Raw genomic sequence first — 21,033 nt, forward strand, 5'->3', positions numbered from 1 at the left:
TCCAGGTCTCCAGAAATACTAAATGTCATTATAGTTTCATTAATAAGCACTTTTATGTTTTAGATACTAGGTTCTCTTAGGTTCTAAGTAGTGTTGTTACAAAATAAATGAGATAAGAGCCTGTTCTTAGAAAAGATAGAATATGTGCACAGAAGAGTAATAACAACCTAGGTCCAATGGTAAGTGGTAAAGGAGTGGTTTACTTAAGGACCCAAGAGGCAGGAATAATTGCTAAGCAGCTGAGAACTTCAGAAAGGTGACAGAACTTGATCTGAGCTTTGAAGGACTAGTTAGCAGGTTAAGAAGACAGGCTCCTTAGAGCCAGACTGCCTGTGTCAGAATCCTAGCTCTGCTGCTGTGTAATCTTAAGCAAGTTACTTGACTTCCCTCCTAGGATTGTTGAGAGAATTAAATGAGCTGATACATGTCAAGTACTGAGAATGTGCTTCAAACATGGTTAGAGCATGATAAATTATTAGTGTAAGTTGAGAGAAGAGAGAATGCCTTTCAGAAAGAGCATTGAGTGGGGCCCCTGGGTGGCTCAGCCGTTAAGCGTCTGCCTTCGGCTTAGGTCATGATCCCAGGGTCCTGGGATCGAGCCCCGCATTGGGCTCCCTGCTCGGCCAGGCCAGAAGCCTGCTTCTCCCTCTCCCACTCCCCTTGCTTGTGTTCCCTCTCTCGGTGTCTCTCTCTGTCAAATAAACAAATAAAATCTGAAAAAAAAAAAAGAAAGAGCATTGAGTGATAATGAAAGGGAAATATTCTCGGGTATTTGAAATGATGAACTCAGATTGGCTGAGGGGAGTAACCTGTGGGAAAATAGTTGGGTGATTATGTCGGGGCAGAATTATGAATGATCAAGCCAGGTATTATGAGATCTTTTCTGTATGTACTGAGGGAGCGTGGGGAGGATTTCTTGGGTTCTTTGTGAGGCATTCTTGTGTGTTATAGATAATGTTTCTAAGTCTGTATCTCTGGCATTTCTCACTTTCTTTTGTGATTTCAATATAACTGAAACTTGTATTCAAACTGACTCTGACAATGAAACTCATGATCTTCTATCCTGAACTATTTGTCCATTTCTTTTTTTTTTTTTTAATATTTTATTTATTTATGTGACAGAGAGACAGCCAGCGAGAGAGGGAACACAAGCAGGGGGAGTGGGAGAGGGAGAAGCAGGCTCCCAGCGGAGGAGCCCGATGTGGGACTCGATCCCGGAACACCGGGATCACGCCCTGAACCGAAGGCAGACGCTTAACGACTGCGCTACCCAGGCGCCCCTGTCCATTTCTTTTTATAAATATGAGTTTTTGACTTTTTTCTCTCCATATTCTAGTTGTTTACATTCTCCTTATTCCTTTTCTCCAGATTTTTCTCTCTGTCCTCAGAAACCCCAGGCTAGCTCCTAAATTGCTAAAGCCATCAAGTGAAAGAGCCAGGGAGACAGAGAGAGGAAGGGGGAAATAACCTCTAGTCCAGCCATCTTGCTTACAGATGAAGACGTTGAGGTCCAGAGGAAATAAAGTCGTATGTTCGAGATCCACAGCTAATGAGTGAGCAGGCCTGCACCTTTTTAGAGCTAAACTAGGGCTGTTTTTTACTGTCATGCCTACTGTGATTCTCAGCCATCTGGGTGGAAATTATAGTAGTACTACTGATAATTTTCTCTACTATTGCTATTAAAAACCAAGATAAAAAATAATTTTACCACCAGGAAAAATGTCATAGTAATTCACACTTTTAAATGACAAGCCCATGATTACATTTCTTGGATGAGCATTACTATTCTGTTTTTTTTTTTTAAGCATTGCTATTCTTAAAGTAATTTTTGAAACCAAGACTCCAAAATCTGCCTTAAGAAGAAAAGGGTTTCTTTCTTTCACTTTTAGAGTTGTAAATTATAAATATAATAGTGTTATAATCATAAATACCATTCTCCAAAAAAAGTGGGCGTTTTGTTTGTTGCACTGATAAGATTAGCATGAAGAGGTGGGAGCTTTTGTGCTTTCACCTCACAGCCTCCAACCCTCTACTTCTATTACAGTAGTCTCTTAAGTTTACATCTTCTCTAGCCTCTTACACTTTATTTTGGTATATGCTACATATCATGGTGAGAAACTTATTTAAACATTGTTTCCTTCCACACTGTTATCCTATGTAGATGCAGTGTGGTGAAAGGTCTATAAAGCTCTAAGCTTAGATTCTGGTCACTCTAGATGCTCAATAAATACTCCCTTTTTACAGAGTAGATAATTTTTTCTCATATATAAATAATGTCTGTTCCTAGCTATCAAATCAATCATTATATTACTGTTGTTGTATTTTTTTCCCCCTGAAAATGTATTGTTTTAACTTTGGCAAGATGGCCTTCCTGCATTTGGAAAATTTGCATGGTGTACAAATACTTTTTTAGTCACGTTAAGCATAAGTTTATCATGAAATCATTTTGCACCTGGTAATAATGTTCTGTATACTTTCCCATGATTACAGAAAGAAAAAGGCATGGGTTACGTAAAGATGCCCCAGACCTCTGCTTATCCTGCTATTTTCCTCCAAAGAAAGTAGGCTTCTGGGCTAGATTCATTTTTACCAAAATATTAATTTTTCTTTATCATTTTCAAGTGCTGTGAAGTTGAATTGTATAATCCACAAGGGTATATAAAAGTTTTTTTCCATGTCCTCAAAGTTTTGTATCAGATCACTTAATTATATTTCCCGTGGTTTGGTTTCTTTTTTCCTGTCATCATTTTTTTGAAGGGAGAAGGGATTTTTTTTTTTCCTCTGTCTTATGATCTGCAACTTGTTTTGTATTTGGAGGATTCTTTAGGTAGAAGCCCTGCACTTCTTAATACATTGAGAAAGAAAGAGACTGTTGGTTATGTAACTTTCATTCTTATATCAGTAATATGATTTATATTTCCATTTTTATAAATTATTAAATTCCTGTTATTGCTGTGTTAACTGTCATGTACCACTTATACGCACTGTAGTTATGTTTGGTCATATTAAGTTCATCCACTGTTGTCAAAAGTGGAAATACCATGGCTGGGGTGTGTTTATGTATTGCCTCTAGAGTTGTAGCCATTGACGAACAGGAAACTGAAAGCTAAAAGTTCAGGAAATGTATTGAGACTTTGTGGAAAAAATATATATGATACTTAACTGCTGAAATCCATGGACATTTGAAGACTGAAACACTTATATATGAGTTTAGTTAGAGGTGAATATTGTGGATTCTTAGAACAATGCTGTCAGATGCTTAAATATGGTAATAAATGCAGTGTGTGCATTGTAGGCCAGGAGAGTTGTGCAATGCTAGAGAAAAATGCAACAGATTACTATATGTGTTCAGCTATACGCTTTCAAGAAATAAAACAGCTGGCACATCCGTCAGATTCTCCAAGGATGTCATATTTTCAGAGACTTGCAGTTTTGGTTTTACTTTAGTTTTTGGTAAGGGGAGGTCTCTGTGTTATAAGGTACCCCATTTTACTCTTAGGAAGTTCTGATGGCTTAAGTTTTATTTTCTCATTTTGAATTGAACTTTGCGTATAATTTATTAATATATTCTGTAGTTTTCTTATTGTTGAAAATAAAATTGATCAAAATTACTTAAAAAGTTAAAAGTATGCAAGGTTTTTTTTCTTCAGGTATTGTGGCATTTTAGGTGCCTCATAAAATACTATGCATAGGAACCTTTATTTTTGAACTTATTTTTTAAATTTTTGTCAGAGGAGATGTGATCAATGTATATGCCTGGTGACCTGAATTTTCTCTTACTATACTTACCTATTTTAACAAGATGTGATTTATATGGATTCAACATTCTTACTCTTTGAGACAAGTAGGAAGTTTTAAATCTTAGAAATGGGAATTTTTCGAATGTTGTATTTTTGTTGCTGTTCTGTTGTGTATTTCAACAAAGGAGGTGACTAATGACTATTTCACTGCCACATTAAATGAGAATTCTATTTATTACAATGTTCTTTTTAGGAATTTTAGCTGCACTATATGTCTATGATTGTGATCATTTTAATAATCTCATTAAAATTAGTCTCTTTTCAGGATTGATTTTAGTTTGTATCTGTTAGGGTCCTGTTTTTACCTCTGAACTATTGTGGCAGCCAAGGGGATAGAAAGCAATGACTTGGCAAAGATTGGGGATTATTGGTTCCACTCCAGGAGGTGAGCAGTGGCGTCCCAGTGGAAAGTCCCAGAATTCCGTTTCTAGCAGAAGAGGGGGGGATATGGACTTGGGGCTGACAAAACAAGGAGTTTCAAGAAGGCCAGACCACAAAGGGGCTGGGATGGAAGGATAAAAAGTTGAACTTCGTGCGGTAGCTGCTCTGTTGTTGCAGTAGACGGTTTTTTCAAGAACAAGAACTTAACTATTATTATACTTCTCGTATATATTATATTATACAACTTCTTATGTAGTATATGTTCATTGTACAAAAATTTAGTGAACGTGTATAAATTAGTGAAGAAAATTAATATTTCCTATAACATTTTTTCCCCTCAGATGTTCTTCATTTCCCTTAAACTTAATTTAGCGTCTAGGTTACTTCTTATTTATTTGAAAGTGTGCTTCTTAAACTGTTCTCTACAAATTGTGCGTCTGATAACTTTTAAAATTAATTATGATGGGAATAGGAGTCCCTTTTTTAAAGCTTTTGTTTTTGTTTGATATAATTAATGTATTAATTTGTATCTCTTTTATGGGGAACCGTAGGCATAATGAGAACAGATACCTGGAAGTCAGAGTGGCTTTTACCAGGGAAATGGGAAAAATGGAGACCAAAAGTCCTTTGTTAGCTCTTTGAGAGCATGGTCTAGGTTTTTCTTGTTCACCATTATGTCAGTATCATCAGGCACAGTGCTTGCCACATAGTAAGTGTTCCATTAATGATTGTTGAATAAATGGATGAGTTTTTCATTAAGCATTTTGAGTAGCTCATATTTCCTGCACTGTGGATGATCAAGATCGGTTATATTCATCCAAAATTAAGAGCCTTTGCTGGGTACAGCATTTTCTTTCTTTTTAAAATTTATTTATTATTGAAGTATAATTGACATGAAATGTTATATTAGTTTCAGGTGTACTATATATATATTTTTAAGATTTTCTTTATTAGAGAGAGCACACATGGGAGAGCATGTGTGCGGGGAGCAGCAGAGGGACTCTCAAGCAGACTTGGCACTGAGTCCATGACCAGAGCTGAAGTTGTGAGTTGACCACCTAACTGACTGAGCTGCCCAAGTGCCCCTCAGGTGTACAATATGTTGATTCAACAATTCATTGCATTACTCAGTGCTCTCCGTGATAAGTGTAGCCACCATCTGTCACATACAAAGTAATTGCAGTACTGCTGACTATATTCTCTATGCTGTACTTTTCATCTTCATGCCTTATTTATTTTATAACTGAAATTTTATACCTTTTAATCCCTTTCATCTATTTCACTGATCCCCACCCACCCACCTCCCTTCTGGCAACCACCAGTTTGTTCCCTGTATTTAAGAGTCTGTTTTTTGGGGGCACCTGGGTGACTCAGTTGGTTAGGTGTCCAACTCTTGATTTCAACCAGGTCATGATCTCAGGGTTCTGAGATCAAGCACTATGTCAGGCTCCATGCTGGGCATATAGTCTGCTTAAGCTTCTCTTCCCCCTCTGCCCCTCCCTGCCACCCAAGCTCACATGTTTGTGTTTTCTCTCTCTCTCTCTCTCTCAAATAAATAAATTAAAAAAAAAAAGTTGGGTTTTTTGTTTCTTTTTTTCTTTCTTTTGGGGGGACGCGGGGAAGGGTCAGAAGGAGAGGGAGAGAAAGAATCTTAGGCAGGCTCCTTGCCCAGCATGAAGCCAGATGCGGGGCTCAGTCTTACGACGCTGAGATCATGACCTGAGCCAAAATCAAAAGTTGGAGGCTTAACAGATTGAGCCATCCAGGCACCTCTTTTTCTCTTTTTAAGTAAAAATTTAATACTGATTTTTTTTAAAAAAGATATGTATGATTCGAAAAGATATATGCACCCTGTGTTCATTGAAACATTATTTACAATATCCAAAATATGGAAGCAACCTAAGTGTCCATCGATAGATGAACGGATAAAGAAGGCATGATACACATGGGTATTACTCAGCCATAAAAAAGAATGAAATCTTGCCATTTGCAACATGGATGGACCTGGGGGTTTATGTGAAGTTAGAGAAAGACATATACCTTTGATTTCGCTTGGGTGGAATCTGTAAACAAAACAGAAACAGACTCATAAATACAGAGAACAAACTGGTAGTTACCAGAAGGGAGAGGGTGGGAGGGTGAATGAAATAGTTGAAGGGGATTAAGAGGTACAAACTTATAGTTATAAAATAAATCAGGGATGTACAGCATAGGGAATATAGTCAGTGACATTGTAGTAACTTTGTATAGTGACAGGTGGTAACTACTCATTATGGTGAGCATAATGATAAGTGTAGTCACCATCTGTCACATACAAAGTAATTGCAGTACTGCTGACTATATTCTCTATGCTGTACTTTTCATCTTCATGACTTACATGTAATGTATATAAATATCAAATCACTGGTGGCACACTGGAACTAATATTGTATGTCCAACCATACTTCAATTAAAAAAAGGATGTATATGTATGTACCTCACACACATATACACCCCAAAAAGTGAAAATCTCTTGTTTCTTCCCCTGAATCCCATTTCAGAATTAGCTGTTAGTGGTTTGTTACTATTTCTTTTTAGATATTTTCTTGTGTTTACAAATATATGAATTTCCTTTACACAAATAGAATAATGATGTACATTCTATTTTGTGACTTGCTTTTTTTCCTCCCTTCAGGTAATTCTTAAACATCTTTCCATATCAATTCATATATAGCTACTGCTTTATTTTTAGTTGCTGCATAATATTCCATCGTGGAGGCGTATAATAGTAGTCCAGTAGGGGCGCCTGAGTGGCTCAGTCCGCTGAGCATCCAACTCTTGATCTCAGTTCAGGTGTTGATCTTGAGGTCTGTGGAGCCTACTTAAAAAAAAAAAAGTCCAGGAAAGAAGTTTACTACTTTGTACTCTCACTAAGGATATAAGGTGTTATTTTCTGATAACTGTACACACTTCCATTTTGCTGATTAAAGGAGTTCAACTTTTGAAAATGAATCCTTCCCATAGTAATTTGAGATGTTTAGAAGATAGATTGATGTATTAAGGTAAACATTTGTTAGTGATGTTCTGAAGGGGTAGAGGGCCCTGAGTGTTGGTTTGAGAAGTGTGGATTTGTTGTGCTGGGGAGCTATTTAAAATCCTTGAATTGGGAATGTACTGTGTGACAGAGGCTTTACTGGCAGTATGTATAGAATGAGTGGAAGTGAGTGAATAGGCTGGAAGTAGAGTACCACTGGAGAACTGTGGTAATTCAGGAAGGCAATGAAGAAAACCCCGAGTACGGTAATAGATACAAATTTGGAAAGTAAGGTAGTAGGAAACACAGTGAACAGTTGGCAGGTCCTGTTGATAAAATGGAGAAAAAAATATGTTATAAACCTAGAAGAATAGCCAGATAATACAGATTAATGGAGTAAATAGAGAATGGGCCAATTTTGAAAAAGTTGATTTTCTTTAAAAAGGTGGGGATATAAAAAGGGGTACCGAAGTATCTGTGGTTAGGCAGTTAGAGATCAAAAACTGCAAAAGGGAAGCAAGAGGAATTATAACTAGATTTGGTTATAATAGAGGTAGTGGCTGGAATTAAGACTGGTAAATTCTGCTCTGAAGTAGTTGACAGAAAAAGGTGTTGGTTGAGAACTACGTTTTGGGAAGGGGTACTCTCAATAATGGGAGATGGGTTGAAAGAATCAAGGAAGGAAGAAATTAGTAATCTGAGGAGTAGGGAAAGAATCTGGATATGCATCTGCATATGATATAATATTTGCTTGATATTTTCCAGGTAGATACTGTGTTCTTCCTCAGAAAATTATAATAGTCTTCTTAAAGATGGAGTTGATTTTATATTAAATAAATATTTAGTTAATATTCTACTTGAAAAAAGGTCTTGGAAAAGTAGTTTTGGTGTCATATGCTATGTTCTTTCAGTTTCATAAAATGTTTTCATCTTGTTTTACTATCTCTGGGTCCTAAACAAGAAAAAATACAGCTTATTGCTGGAGAAAGTCCAGATACCTTGTGCGGCTTAACTGATCATTTAAAAAAATGTTCCCTGGCTTTTGAAATGTGGCTAATAGCCGATGGTAAGAATCCGTATCTTTTTAGGACAGTGTGTGAATTCAGAGTTTTTACTGTCATAGTACTTCTCAGGATGGAGCACAGGAAATGATCTAGTGTCAAAGTCAGGACCTCTGACACTATGTGAAATGGTTAAGAGTTGCAAGCTCAGGAGTCATTCTACCTGGTTCCCCTGTTCTCTAGCAATATTGTGCCTCTTAATTTCACCATCTGGAAATGGCAATAACAGTTCCTATAGCATAGGGTTATTGAGAGAGGCTCCATCATGGAACTTACATTCTAGTAAGGAGAGACAAGAAATAGACAAGTAAATATATGTGTCAGGTGGTAAGTGGAAGGGAAGAAATGGTAGAGCTGATTGCTGTTGTTTCTTGTTCTTTTTTATATTGGGTAATAGGGCCTTTCCTATTAATAGGGCCTTCCCTCCCTGATAAGAAAGTATTTGAACAGAGACCTGAAAGAAGTGAGGGAGCAAACTGTGTGTCTCGGGGGTGAGGGTGGGGGAAGAGTTCCAGGCTGAGGGGACAGCAAGTGCAAAAGCCCTGGGGAGAGGCATGTTGGAGGGGGTATAACAAGAAGGCTGGTGTGGCAGAAACAGAGTAAGTGAGAAGAGAAGCAATAGGAAAATAATTTCAGAGATAGCCAGTGACCAGCATGTAGGGTGTTAAGTATAAGAAGGACTTTGGATTTTATTCTGTGTGAGCTGGAAAGCTGTTGGAGGGTTGCCAGAGTAATTTTTTTTGAGCTAGTCTGATTGTCACTTCTTTCCTTAAGAATGCTTCAGTTCTCTATTTCCTTTGGAATAAAGTTCAGATGCTTTCTTCTGGCACACAAAGCCCTTCACAGTCCGCTTCTGCCTATTTATTTAGCGTCATCTGCATCCTTTCCACATGTACCCTCCACTTTAGCCAAATTGGATTACATGTGGTTCCTTGGAGGGGTCATGATGATTCACATCTTTGTGTCTTTCTGCATGCTCTTTGCCCTGGGAGAAACCCTCCCTCTCAGCTCATGGAGTCATTGGCTGTGTTTTAGAGTGTCCTTTTTGTGCTCCTCGAGCACCCTGTGCCTTGTCCTCTCCCCAGTCTCCCCCTAGCAACTTTCTACTCAAGCCACAGTCCTGGAATGTGCTGTGTGCTTTTACCAGCCTTGATTTTACTCTTGCCACACCCTTGCCAGTTGAAATTAATGTCCATCCTTCAAGAACCGGCTGGAACACTGCCCTCTTTTCCCTGCTTTATGAACAGCCATCTTTTCCCTACCCTTACAAATACTTTGTAGCTCTCTCATACTTAGTCACAGTTCTCTAAATGTTTCTTTGCTTTGCCTCACACAGAATCCTTGGCCTTACTCATACTAGTTTCCATTGTGGCTCCCAGCGTAGAGTCTTGTGCAGATTTCGCATTTGGTAGGTACTCTTGGTATGCAGGTTCCATGGGATTACTAGAAAACTGTTGGGTTTCAAGATGGTCAGGACCACAAGTAAAGTTAAGACATCTGTTAAATTAACAAAAATTTACTGTAACAATGTTGATGATGGCATGGCTACCTTGGTTCTCTCCTATATTTACTATTGGCACCAAAAATTAGAGCACCCCCTTTGAAATGTAGTTTGGCAAGATGTATTCAGACACATAAATGTTTCATGGGTTTTGACCCAGTGACACCACTTCCAGAAATCATCTTAAAAAAATAATCAGTGCTTGCTTTGGGAGCACATGTACTAGAATTGGAACGATACAGAGAAGGTTAGCATGGCCCCCATGCAAGGATGAAACACAAATTCATGAAGTGTCCCATATTTCTTGTAAGTAATATCTCAATTAAAAAAGAAAAATCTTAAAAAGAAAATAATACAAACCAGACTAACAGTTATAACTGCTAATGTTGAAAGTTTACTAGGTGACAGACACCATCCAAATCCCTTGCTTAATTTAATCCTCAAAATTCCAAGAGGTGTGACTACTGTTACTTAATATGATAGATGAGGAAATTGCACAAAGTAGTTGAGCGACTTGCCCAAGCAGCACTCATATAGCTGCTATCTTGTCAAGCCAAGATTCTCACTGAAGCAGAGTGTTTAAGAATCCATATGCCTGGGTGGCTCAATTGGTTAAGCGTCCAACTTGATTTTGGCTTGGGTCATGATCTCAGGGTCGTGGCATCCAGCCTTGTGTCCGGCTCCATGCTCGGCAGGAAGTTCGCTTGAGATTCTCTCCCTGTCCCTCTGCTCCTCTGGCTTGTGTGTGTGTGTGTGTGTGTGTGTGTGTGTGTGTGTGTGTTCCTCTCTCTTTAAAATAATTAACCTTTCAAGAATCCATACTCTTTTTTTTTTTTAAGATTGTATCTTTAAGTAATCTCTACACCCAACATGGGGATTGAACCCACAACCCTGAGATCCAGAGTTGCACACTCCACCAACTGAGCCCTCCAGGCACCCCGAGAATCCATACTCTTAATTGTATAATAAAAGCTTAGGCACAAAAATGTTCACAGCAGGGGCGCCTGGGTAGCACAGTCGTTAAAGCGTCTGCCTTCGGCTCAGGGCGTGATCCTGGCGTTCCGGGATCAAGTCCCACATCGGGCTCCTCCTCTGGGAGCCTGCTTCTTCCTCTCCCACTACCCCTGCTGTGTTCCCTCTCTCGCTGGCTGTCTCTGTCAAATAAATAAATAAAATCTTTAAAAAAAAAATGTTCACAGCAGTGTTACGCAGAATAGATACATTGGAAGCAATGTATGTTAGGAATTAATGTCCATCTATTCAATAGGGTAATTTTTCTAATAGCTTTATTGACATAAAATTCACATAGCATGGTATTCACCTCTTTAAGGTGTATAACTCAGTGGTTTCCAGTATATTTACAGAATTGTGCAATTATTACCATTATCCCACTTAAGAGCATTTTATCACCCCCAAAAGAAATTGCACACCCATTAGCAGTCACTCCTACTTCTACCATTACCCTAGGTAACCACCAGTCTACTTTCTGTCTCTGTGGATTTATGGACATTTCATATAAATGGAATCATACAATATATGGTATCCTGTGTCTCTCGTTTAGCATAATATTTTCAAGGTTCATTCATGTAGCATGTTATCAGTACTTCATTGCTTTTCATTGCTGAATAATAGTGTTTTGTATGGGGGCGCCTGGGTGGCACAGCGGTTGGGCGTCTGCCTTCGGCTCAGGGCGTGATCCCGGCGTTGTGGGATCGAGCCCCACATCAGGCTCCTCCGCTATGAGCCTGCTTCTTCCTCTCCCACTCCCCCTGCTTGTGTTCCCTCTCTCGCTGGCTGTCTCTGTCTCTGTCAAATAAATAAAAAATAAATAAAATAAAATCTTTAAAAAAAAATACTGTTCTGTATGGATATACTACATTTTATTTATCTATTCAACAGTTAATGGACATTTGGATTGTTTCTACTCTTCGGCTATTATGAATAATGCTGTTAGGAACATTGATGCACAAGTTTTTGTGCGGACGTATGTTTTCATTTTTCTTGGAATTGATCAAATGATAACTTTAACTTTTAGAGGAACTGCCACACTATATTCCAAAGCAGCTGCACCATTTTACGCTCCTACTAGCAATGTGTGAGGGTTCTACTTTTTCCACATCTTTGTCAATACTTGTTATGATCTGTCCTTTTCCTAATAGCCATCCTGGTGGGTATGGAGTGGTATCTCACTGTGGCTTTGATTTACATTGATGACTAGTGATGTTCAGCATTTTTTCATGTGATTATTTGCTATTTGTATATCTTCTTTGGAGTAATATGTATTTGAATACTTTGCTCATTTTTTAAAGATTTATTTATTTAAAAGATTTATTTTAGAGCAAGTGGGGCGGGGGTGGAGGGGCAGAGGGAGAGAGAGAGAATCTCAAGCAGACTCCTCACGGAGCATGGAGCCCACGACACTGCGATCATGACCTGAGCCGAAATCAAGAGTTGGATGCTTAACCAACAGAGCGACCCTTAACAGCGCCCCTTAAGATTTCATTTTTTAAGGAATCTCTGTGCCCAATGTGGGGCTTGAACTCACAACCCTGAGATCAAGAGTCACACACTCCACTGACTGAGCCAGCCAGGCGTCCCTGCCCATTTTTTAATTGGGTTATTTGTTTTCTTTATTTCTGAGTTGTAGATTTTTTTATTCAGGTATCGTTGATATAATATTATATTAGTTTCAGGTGTACAATATGGCGATTTGACAGTTAACTACATTATGAAATGCTCACCATGATAAATGTAGTTATCTGTCACAATATAAAGTTATAGTATTATTGACTGTATTCCCTATGCTATACTTTTCATCCCTCTGACTAATTTGTAACTGGAAGTTTGCTCCTCTTAATTCCCTTCACCTATTTCGCCTCTCTCCGGCCCCCTCCCCTCTCGTAGCCATCAGGTTTCTTTTTATTTATTTATTTATTTATTTATTTATTTATTTATTTATTTATTTATTTTTAAAGATTTTATTTATTTATTTGACAGAGATAGAGACAGCCAGCGAGAGAGGGAACACAAGCAGGGAGAGTGGGAGAGGAAGAAGCAGGCTCATAGCAGGGGAGCCTGGTGTAGGGCTCGATCCTAGAACGCTGGGATCACGCCCTGAGCTGAAGGCAGACGCTCAACCGTTGTGCCACCCAGGCGCCCCTCTCTATATTTATGAATCTGTTTCCATTTGTTTTTTAGATTCTATGTATGTAAAAACATGTGGTATTTGTCTTTTTCTGTCTGACTTATTTAGCATAATACCCTGACTTATTTAGCATAATACCCTCTAGGTCCATACATGTTGTTGCGAATGTATGATTTCACTCTTTTTTATGGCTGAGTAATATTCCACTGTATATATACACCACATTCTTTTTAGTCGTTCATCTAATAGACACTCAGGTTGTTTCCATATCTTGCCTATTATAAATAATGCTGCAATAAACATACAGGTGCCTGTATGTTTTTGAATTAGTGTTTTCGTTTTCTTTGAATAAGTACCCAGAAATGGAATTACTGGGTCATATGGTATTTCTAACTTTCAATTTTTTTGAGGAACCTCCACACTGTCTTCTGTAGTGGCTGCACCAATTTACATTCCCAACAACTAATGCAAGGAGGCTCCCTTTCTCCACATCATCGCCAACACTTGTTATTTTTTGTCTTTTTGATAGTAGCCATTCTAACAGGTGTTAGGTGATATCTGACTGTGGTTTTGATTTGACTTTCCCTGATAAGTGATGTTGAGCATCTTTTCATGTACCTTTTGGCCACTTATATGTCATCTTTGGAAAAATATCTATTCAGGTCCTCTGCCCAGATTTTAATCAGTTTGGTTTTTTGGTATTGAGTTGTAGGAGTTCTTTATATATTTTGCATATTAACCCCTTATTGGATATATTATCTGCATATGTCTTCTCCCATTCAGCAGATTGCCTTTTTGTTTTGGTGGTGGTTTCCTACACCATGCAAAAGCTTTTTAGTTTGATGTCCCAGTTGTTTGTTTTTGCCTTTGTTTTCCTTTCCTGGGGAGACATATACAAAAAATATTGCAAAGGCTGAGGTCCAAGAGTTTATTGCCTGTGTTTTCTTTTAGAAGTTTTATGGCTTCAGGTCTTATATTTAGGTCATACATTTTGAGTTTATTTTTGTGTGTGGCGTAAAAAAGTGGTCCATTTTCATTTTTTTGCATGTTTTCCAGTTTTCTCAACATCGTTTTTTGAAGACACTCTTTTCTCCATTGTATATTTTTGTCTCTCTTGTCATAGATTAATTTCACCATATAACCTTGGGTTTATTTCTGGGCTTTTTATCCTGTTTCATTGATCTATGTGTCTCTTTTTGTGCCAGTACCATACTGTTTTGATTACTGTAGCTTTGTAGTATAGTTTGAAATCTGGGATTGTGATACCTCCAGATTTGTTCCTTTCTCAAGATTTCTTTGGCTATTTGGGGTCTCTTGTGGTTGCATAACATTTTAGGGTTATTCTAGTTTTTTGGGAAATGCTATTGGTATTTTGATGGGGATTGTATTGAATCTGTGGATTGCTTTGGGTAGTATGGACATTTTATTTTATTTATTTTAAGATTTTATTTATTTGAGAGAGAGAGAGGGAGAGATAGAGCAAGCAAGGGGAGGGAGGAGGGCAAGCAGACTCTGCACTGAGCACGGAGCCTGATGCAGGGTTTGATCTCAGGACCCTGAGATCATGACCTGAGCCAAAATCAAGAGTCAGACGCTTAATCAACTGAACCACCCAGGTGCCCCTGGATATTTTAACAATATCAATTTTTCAAATCTAGGAGCATGGTATATCTTTTTATTTTTTTTGTGTGTCATCTTTAATTCCCTTCATCATTGTCTTATAGTTTTCAGAGCACAGATCTCCCACCTCCTTGGTTAAATTTATTCCTAGGTATCTTATTATTTTTGATGCATCTATTTTCTTAATTTCTTTTTCTGATAGTTATTAGTGTATAGAAACACAACAGATTTTCATATGTTGATTGTTGTATCTTGCAATTTTACTGAATTCATTTATTCTAATCGTTTTTTTGGTGGAGTCTTTAGGGTTTTCTTTGTATAGTATCATGTCATCTGCAAATAGTGACAGTGTAACGTCTTTCTTACCAATTTGGATGCTTTTTATTTCTTTTTCTTGTCTAATTACTGTGGCTAGGACTTCCAGTACTACAGTGAATAAAAGTGGTGAGATGGGCATCCCTGTCTTGTTCCTGACCTTAGAGGAAATTGAGTATGATGTTAGCTGTGGGTTTATATGGCCTTTATTATTTTGAGGTATAGTTCTTCTGTACCCACATTGTTGAGAGTTTCTATCATGAATGGATGTTGAATTTTGTCAAATACTTCTTCTGCATCTATTGAGATGATCTTAATTTTTATTCTTCATTTTTTTAACATGGTGTACCACAATGATTGATTTGCAAATATCTAACCATCCTGCATTGCTAGATTAAATTCCACTTGATAGTGGTGAATGATCCTTTTAATGTGTTTTCAAGTTCGCTTGCTAATATTTTGTTGAGAATTTTTACATTTATGTTCATCAGGGATATTAGTCTGTAAGTTTTTTGGGGGCGGGGTAGTGTCTTTGTCTTGTTTGGCATCAGGGTAATGTTGGCTTCGTAGAATGAATCTGAAAGCATTCCTTCCTCTTCTGTTTTTTTGGAATAGTTTGAGAAGGATAGATACTGTAACCCATATGTGTTTGTTAGAGTTTACTTGTGAAGCCATCTGGTCCTGGACTTTTTTTTTTGTGGGGAGTTTTTTGATTATTGGTTGAATTTTGTTCCTAATGATTGGTCTGTTCAGATTTTCTGTTTTTTCTTGACTCAGTCTTAGAAGATTGTATGTTTCTAGGAATTTATCCATTTCTTCTAGGTTGTTCAGTTTGTTGGCCTATTAATTTTTCATTGTAATGTCTTATAATCCTTCGTATTTTTGTGGTCTCATTTGTAACATCTCTTTCATTTCTGATTTTATTTACTTGGGTTCTCATTTTTTCTTCAAGAATCTGACTAAAGGTTTGTCAATTTTGTTTATCTTTTCAATGAACCAGCTTAGTTTCATTGATCTTTTCTGGTTTTTTAGTCTATATTTCATTTATTTCCACTCTGATCTTTATTGTTTTCTTCCTTCTACTAACTTTGGTCTTTGTTCTTTTTTTCGTTCATTTTGGTGTAAGGTTAGATTGTATATTTGAGATTTTTCTTGTTCTTGAGGTAGGCCTGTATCACTAATAAACTTCCCTCTAAGAACTGCTTTTGCTGCATCCCAAAGATTTTGAACCATTGTGTTTCCATTTTCATTTGTTTCCAGGCATTTTTTATTTTTCCTCCTTGATTTCATTTGATCCATTGGTTGATTGTATCATGCTTTTGATTCTCCACATGTTTGTGTTTTTTTTTCCAGTTTTCTTCTTGTAATTGATTTCTAGTTTCATACTGTTGTGGTCAAGAAAGATGCTTATATCAATCTTCTTAAATTTATTGAGACTTGTTTTGTGGCCTAACATGTGATCTACCCTGGAAATGTTCCATGTATGCTTGAAAAGAATGTGTATTCTGCTGGTTTTGGATGGAATATTCAGTATATATGTTAAGTCCATCTGGTGTAATGTGTTGTTCAAAGCCACTGTTTACTTATTGATTTTTTTTGTCTGGGTGATCTGTCTATCGATATAAGTGGGGTGTTAAAGTCTCCTACTGTTATTGTATTCCTGTCACTTTCTTCCTTTTAATCTGTTAATATTTGTTTCATATACTTAGGTGCTCCTATGTGTGGTGCATAGATATTTACAGTTGTTATATCCTCTTGTTGGATTGACCCCTTTATCATTAGGTAACGCCCTTCTTTGTCTCTTGTTACAGTCTTTGTTTCAAAGTCTTTTTTGTCTGATATAAATTTTGCTATCTGAGCTTTTTTTTTCCACTTCCATTTGCATGGAATATCTTTATATCACTTTCACTCTATATTTTTTTTTAGGTCTGAAGTGAGTCTCTTTTAGGCAGCATATAGATGGATCTTGTTTATCCATTCTGTCACCCTGTTTCTTTTGATTGGAACATTTAGTCCATTTACATTTCAAGTTACTGATAGGTATGTACTTATTGCCATTTTTGTCCATTGTTTTTTGGTTGTTTTTATAGTTCTCTGTTCATTTCTTTTTTTGGTTTCTTCTTTTGTGATTTGGTGACTTTCTTTGGTGTTATGTTTGGATTTCTTTCTCTTTATTTTTTGTGTATATATTCCAGGTTTTTGGTTTGTGGTTACCATGAGGTTCATCTATAACAATCTATGTATATGGCAGTGTTTATTAAGTTAGTGGTCACTGTTTGAACAAATTCTAAAAGCACTACATTTTTACTTCCTCCTCCAAGTTTTGTGTATGTAATGTCTTATTTTACATCTTTTTATGATTTTACTAATTTTCTCTTCTAACCTTCATACTATTTTTATAAGTCTACCTTTTTTATGGACTTTAAAATTTTTTTATTTAAATTCAATTAATTAACATATAATGTATTATTAGTTTCAGAGGTAGAGTTCACTGATTCATCAGTTGCATATAACACCCAGTGCTCATTACATCACATGCCCTCCTTACTGCCCATCACCCAGTTTCCCATCCCCCCATCCAGATATACTACTACCTTTTAATGTATGTTTGCTTTTACCCACGAAATTTTTTCCTTTCATAATTTTATTTATGACCTTTTCTTTTCCACTTAATTCTCTTTAATATTTCTTGTAAGGTTGATTTAGTGAACACTTTAACTTTTGTTGTCTAGGAAACTATTTCTCCTTCAATTCTGAATGATAACCTTGCCAGGTAGAGTATTTTTGGTTTTAGGTTTTTTACTTTCTGCACTTTGAAAAATCATGCCCCACCCCCTTCTGGCCTGCAAATTTTATGCTGGGAAGTCAGCTGACAGCCTTATGGAGTTTCCCTTGTATGTAACTGTTTGCTTTTTTCTTGCTGCTTTTAAGATTTTCTTTAACTTCTGCCGTTTTAATTATTATGTGTCTTGGTGTGGATCTCTTTGGGTTCATCTTTTTTGGGGTGCTGTTTCATTCCTGGACTTGGATGTCTATTTCTTTTCCCAGGTTAGGGAAGTTCTTAGCTCTCATGTGTTCGAGTAAATTTTCTACCCCTTTCTCATTGTCTTCTTCTTGGATCCCTATAGTGTGAATACTGATATGCTTGACATTTTCACAGAATTCCCTTAACTAATCCTCATTTTTAAAAAAATTCTCTTTCCTTTTCACTGTTAAGCTTTATTGTTTTCCACTTTTCTGTCTTCCAGATCTCTGATCCATTCTTCTGCATCTTTTAATCTGTCGATTCCTTCTAGTATATTTTTTCATTTCAGTTATTGTATTCTTCAGCTCTGACTGGTTCTTTTTTATATTTTCTATTTTGTTGTTGAAGTTCTCACTTCATTCAATCTTCTCCCAAGCCTGGTGAGTCTCTTTATGACCATTACTTTGGCTCTTTATCAGCAGATTGCTTATCTCTGTTTCATTTGATTTTGGTTTTGTCTGTTCTCTCGTTTTAAACATATTCCTCTGTCCCTTCATTTTGTCTGAATCTGTGTTTTTCTGTATTAGGTAGGTCAGCTACATCTTCTGGTCTGAAAGTAGTGGTTTTATGTAGAAGATATCCTGTGGTATCCAGTGGTGTGGTCCCCCGTGGTCACCATAACCAGGTGTTCCAAGGATGTCCCCTGTGTTGGCTGCATGTGCTGTCCTGTATGCTGTGCTGGTGTTGCAGGATTTTCTCCATTGGCCCGCAATTTGTGGTCATGCCACTTCAAAGAATGAAGAGGTAGACCAGACAGAGTGGTAGGCAACAAAGCAAGGTTTATTGAGCAATTTATTGAGCGATAGCAAAGTGATAGTACAAAGCTCCCAAGGAGTGTTGCCTCTGGAGTTTCTTGGTCTAGGGGGTTTTATGGCCTTGTTGGCGAGTTGTTTCAGTCTGATTAACCCTCCCTGCACCTGTCATCCAATCAAATTTTTTTCACCTATCTATCATATGGGAAAGGGTGGAGGGCTCCTTCCAGGGCAGTTTAAAATCCTTTCAAGGGTGGTTTCCTCTTGGGGAGGGGAGGGCGCGCTTATCCCTGCCTGCCTGCTTTCCAGTTATCCTTTATCATTGGTGGACACGGTTGACCCTCAGCCTAGCTGTCAGCAGTGATGGGTTGCACCCTCTGGCGGGGGGCACTGGTGGGCAGGGTTTGCCCCTTGCATAGCTGCTGAGTGGCACAGCTGTAGCTTTGGGGGACATGCTAGTGGGTGGGGCCAGCCCTCAGCCCTGTTATCTGCAATGACTGACTTCTACCTCTGGGTACACTGGTGCGCAGGGCTTGCCCCCCCCCACCTTTATTCCCATGGTTAGGCAAGAGACCCCACTGTGGCTAGTGTGGGCATGCTGGTGGGCGAAGCTAGCTCCCTAGCTCTTCAGGACAGGGTCTGGAGGTGTGCTTGGAGGGGTAACTCCCAGCTGGAGCTGCCAGCCAGGTATGACAAAACAGTAGTTGCCCCAGGGGAATTCTGGTTGCAACTGAGACTGCCCTCCAGGTATGGTGGGGTGGGAGCCACCAGGGAGGGGTGCCTGCCATGTGGGGCAGGTCCACAGGGGAACTCTGGGGCTGGGCTAGCATGCTTGCAAGGTAGGTAGAGATTGCCAGAACAGGCTCCCTCAAGTGTCTGGCCAGCTAGGTTGAAGAAGGGCAAGGAAAGTGGCGCCCTCCAGCACTATCATTTTCCAAGAAAGTTCTTGCAGATTCCTGTCCCTTCCAACACACATTCCAAAATTAGTAAATCTCCTTCACTTAATACGCAGGTACTAGGCACTTTCCAAACCCTGCTTCTGTGTTGGGTCTTGGACTGGGCGATAGTAGTGCCCTGGCCCTTTAACAGTTGGAGTCTCAGTTTCCTATAGACTTGTGGTTCTCCCAGAAATAAGCCCCCCTGATTTTCAGAACCCGATGTTATGTGGTCTCTCGTCTTTCTGGTGCAGGTCCCAGGGCCAGGGGTGCCCATTGTGGGGCTTGATCTCCAGGCTCCTCCATGCCTGTGATATCTATCCCTCCTGCTGTGGGTCGCAGCCTTGGGGGTTTGGTTCACCAACTGTGTCTCTGCCCTTCCTCCCCTTCTTTCCTTCTTCTCTCTTTTTTTTAAAGATTACTTATTTATTTGAGAGAGCGTGCGCATGTATACACACACACACACACACACACACACACACACACACACGGGTGGGGGGGGCCAGAGGGAGAAGGACAGACAGACCCCCTGCTGAGCAGGGAGCTGAGGATGCAGGGCTCTGTCCCAGGACCCTGGAAATCATGACCTGAGCCAGAGGCAGATGCTTAACTGACTGAGCATCCCAGGTACCTCTTCCCCCTCCCCATTTTGATATGGTCTTCTCCGTATATCTTTAGCTATGGAAGATCTGTTCTGCCAGTCTTTAGGTCGTTTTCAGAGTGAGTTTTATCACAAGTGGTTGTTGCCTCTGTATGTCCTTGATAGGAGGTGAGCTCAGGATCCTCCTATTCTTCTTTCTTTCCCCTCTCTCTTAGACTCCAAGTTGTTAATATATTCTGGATAACAGTGCTGTTACCAGATACATGATTTGCAAAATTTTCATCCCATCCTTTGTGATTATTTTTTCACTTTCTTCATAGTGTTCTTGGAAGCAGAGACGTTTTTAATTTTCATGAGGTCTCACTTACCAATTTTTTTTTGTTATTGCTTGTACTTTGTTTCGCTTAAGAAACCATTGCCTAATCAAAGGTCAATGAAGATTTACAATCCCTATGCTTTCCTCTAGGAGGTAGATAGTTTTAGTTCTTACACTGCAGTCATTGCTCCATTTTGAGTTGCTTTTTGTATACGGTGTGAGGTAGGGTATCAAACTTTGCAGTCTTTTGCTTGTGGAAATCCAGTTGTCCCAGCACCATTTGTTGAAAAGACTATTATTTCCCCCATTGATCTGTCATAGCAACCATTTTGAGTATCAGTTAAACATAAATATAAAAGTTTATTTCTCAGCTCTCAGTTCTATTCCATTGATCTGTGTCTCTCCTTATCCTAGTACCACACAGTCTTGATTATTGTAGCTTTGTAGTAAGTTTTGGAACTGTGAAGTGTGAGTTCTCTCAGCTTTGTTGCTTTCAAGGTTGTTTTGGCTATTTTAGTTAGTTTTGCTGTGAACCTACAACTGTTCTAAAAAATAATGTCCATAAAAG

General features: G+C 38.5%; 1 protein-coding gene and 1 non-coding gene across 9 annotated transcripts in view; both read left to right on the forward strand.

Moving 5' to 3' along the window:
- The window catches only part of FKBP5 (FKBP prolyl isomerase 5), a 112,971-nt gene that overhangs the window by 10,930 nt on the left and 81,008 nt on the right, over positions 1 to 21,033 (forward strand). The window lies entirely within an intron of this gene.
- LOC121106123 lies at positions 9,955 to 10,061 on the forward strand. Its single transcript, XR_005838873.1, has one exon. It is a non-coding gene; the product is annotated as a U6 spliceosomal RNA (small nuclear RNA).

Source organism: Ursus maritimus, unplaced genomic scaffold, assembly GCF_017311325.1.
Source record: "Ursus maritimus isolate PB19 unplaced genomic scaffold, ASM1731132v1 scaffold_30, whole genome shotgun sequence".
In the NCBI taxonomy this organism is placed as follows: domain Eukaryota; kingdom Metazoa; phylum Chordata; class Mammalia; order Carnivora; family Ursidae; genus Ursus; species Ursus maritimus.